This window comes from Periplaneta americana, chromosome 8 (genome assembly GCF_040183065.1).
Source record: "Periplaneta americana isolate PAMFEO1 chromosome 8, P.americana_PAMFEO1_priV1, whole genome shotgun sequence".
In the NCBI taxonomy this organism is placed as follows: Eukaryota; Metazoa; Arthropoda; class Insecta; order Blattodea; family Blattidae; genus Periplaneta; species Periplaneta americana.
Genome location: NC_091124.1, coordinates 160,573,034 through 160,576,354, shown reverse-complemented (window position 1 = coordinate 160,576,354; position 3,321 = coordinate 160,573,034). Strand labels below are relative to the sequence as shown.

The window sequence follows — 3,321 nt, the reverse complement described above, 5'->3', positions numbered from 1 at the left end:
TGGCCGCGAAACCAAGTGGCCCGGGTTCGATTCCCGGTAGGGGCAAGTTACCTGGTTGAGGTTTTTTCCGGGGTTTTCCCTCAACCCAATATGAGCAGATGCTGGGTAACTTTCGGTGCTAGACCCCGGACTCATTTCACCGGCATTATCACTTTCACCTCATTCAGACGCTAAATAACCTAAGATGTTGATAAAGCGTCGTAAAATAACCTACTGTCGTACAATTTATGTCCGATATCCTATATCAAAAAAGTAGCCAAAGAACATTATATGCAAGAATGGAACGAAAGATGGGTTAATAGTGATAAGGGAATTCTTACAAAAGAGCTATATTTTCCAACAGTCTATGATCGGAATAAATGTAAAGTAATTACGCCAAATTTCGTGCTGACACAGTTTTTGACTGGGCATGGGAAATTCGGGGAATACTTAAATAGATTCCATATTAAAGACGATGCAACTTGCATTTGTGGGGAGGAATCTCAAGATGTCAAACATGTATTATATGATTGTCCAGTCTTTTGCCGTGAAAGATACGAGCTTGAGTTGTTACTAAACACTCTAAATTATACATTTACCAAACCGTTAACCAATATACTTACAAACTCCAAATCATATAAGTATTTCATGTCCTTCTTGAATAGTATTCGTGAAACTGTAAAATGTTAAATTATTCCGGGAAAAAAATCGTATTAGTTCTAATCAACTATTATGAAACTATAAGTCTTCAATTTCGCATACTATAATATTGTACTATTGGTTTTAATTTTTATTTTAATTAGGTATTTGATTTCTAATTTTGAGTCATTTTTTGTAATACCTTCTTATTTGCAATTGTTGTTACTGAATAATGTATTTAATGCGTAAATTTTAAGTCATCTCTTAGTATAGCTCTTTATTGCTTCTAAAATAACATGTTTAATAGATGTCTTTTTTCTTCCTATAATCATTACAGGTTGCCATTGACAAAGAGTACCATGATACAATAAATATAGAGAAATGCCTTGAGGCTTTATGAAACATATTTTTGTTGTCACAGTGAAAAACAACAAATTGAAATATATTGAAACACAAAATAATATACGCAGTAACGTCAAGAAGATGTGAATTAAAGACATGGTTCATGTATATAATGCCTGAAAATAGCTATTGATCCTTTGCGTGTGTGGTTTTTAAATAATGTGTTTAATCTGTATCTACAGTGAAAGTATTGATATTAGTATCTCTTTGTTGTTACCTATTGCTTTAAAAAGAATGTGTTTAACTTGTAATTTTAAGTTAATTTTTCTACTATTCCTTTACTGTTTACATTTGTTTTAAAATCTTTTGTATTGCCCCTACTATTATATATTGCCCTTCAAGAATTTCGATAGTTATAAGTCATTACTTGTGTTATTATTTTAATTATTGTACTTGTTACAGAATCACGTATGTAACTTGTAACCGTAAATCATTGCTTGTAATATCCTTATATTACTCTTAACTGTTCCATTGTTCATGAATTAAGTCTTAATTTGAAAGTGAAAGTCAAAATTTGTTATATTAATCTACCATTGATATCTTAATAGGTCGTGTATTTACTCTGAAACGGTTAGACATTCTTGTACATCTTTTGCATTGATTATTCCTCAAACATCTCATTAATCTTTAACAGGATCCATTTTTCATTAAGGTGCATTCTTCTACATAATTCATGTGAATTGTAACTGTGACCACAATTTTATGTGATAACTTTACTATTGTTTATTGGTTATAAAATATGTATTTTGATGCCAACTATAACCCTAATATATCTCAGGGTGAAATAGGGCTTATTAAATTGGATAATAAAAAAAATAACCTACTACTATCTACTGCGCCAATCAGGCCGAAATCGTCATATTACAGTAACTACATATTTAAGGAAACTGTTTTATACATAAAAATGTGTATAATACACGTTTTGCATAGAAGTCCTAGCTGTAATGTTTGTTGTGGAACGCGGTGTACCTGCCTGGGAAGACGTTCAAGAGCTTCGGCAAGCACGGTGACCACCGAGTACGTCACAAACCAAGTTTACATTATTGTAATCCAATTCAGCAGTTCTGTCTGTCCACGGTTTAATTCAGTTCCCTAGAGAACATATTCAACTGTAGTGGTTTAGGTCTATAACCTAACTGCAGGTTATCTTGGTACACCGAAAACGCACGGAAGCACAGATTAGAGCATCTACCGTAATTGACCCAACGTAATTATATTGTTCATATTAAGTATCCCTTCTTGGCATGTAGCAAGCAGATGCTTCCAGTCCGCATCTCTTGTTCGCAACAATGGAAAGCCTGTGAACGACAATACCGTTACCCAGCAATAAGCGGCATTGTGTTCCCACCAATTACTCCCACAAGGTTTGTTATGTCATAATTCGTGTGCGGGACCGGGATTCTCCGAATATTGACAAGAGAAGGTTCCGATCTCGAAATGGGATACTTGAATCAAACTCAGATGAAGTAATATACCGAATATGCAGTTTGATTAGTAAATCCAACGCTCTTTCCGCAACGTCACTCTAAGGCAGTGTTTTTCACACTTTTTTGCATCACGGAATCCTGATCAAAGAAGAAATTGCTTTTTGGTGTTGAATTCATCTATTGCAGATTTATTAATTTGTCCTACAGAATATTATTTGTAATATTGGCATTTAATATTTGAGGAGAAAAATTCGCTCCGGCGCCGGGGATCGAACCCGGGTGTTTGGTTCTACGTACCAAGCGCTCTGACCACTGAGCTACGCCGAATTCAATCCACAGCACCGGATCGAATCCTCCTCCTTTTAGTGTTTCTCTTTGTGGCCTGACTCCAAGTTAGGCATATATTATATGTTGACGTATATGTCCTGTGTCGACTACCATTATACTAGGAGAGCACTCACATATATGCCTAACTTGGGGTCAGGCCACAAAGGGAAACATTGAAGGAAGAGGGTTCGGTCCGGTGCTGTGAATTGAATTCGGCGTAGCTCAGTGGTCAGAGCGCTTGCTAGGTAGAACAAAGGACCCGGGTTCGATCCCCGGCGCCGGAGCGAATTTTTCTCCTCAAATATTAAGTGTCTATTCATCTAGCTGAAATAATTGTTACGCAGTTACAGTACTTTATACCTTTTCATTCATTCATTCATTCAACCTGGGTGGCACAGTCAGTAGAATGCTGGCCTTCTGTGCCCGAGGTTGCAGGTTCGATTCCGGCCCAGATCGATGGCATTTAAGTATGTTTAAATGCGACAGGCTTATGTCAGTAGATTTACTGGTATCTAAAAGAACTCCTGCGGGACAAAATTCCGGCACA

General features: G+C 36.3%; 1 non-coding gene across 1 annotated transcript; it reads left to right on the top strand.

Moving 5' to 3' along the window:
• The first annotated feature begins 2,985 nt into the window (after positions 1-2,985).
• On the top strand, positions 2,986-3,058 carry TRNAT-GGU (transfer RNA threonine (anticodon GGU)). The gene has a single exon. It is a non-coding gene; the product is annotated as a tRNA-Thr (tRNA).
• Positions 3,059-3,321: the final 263 nt, after the last annotated feature.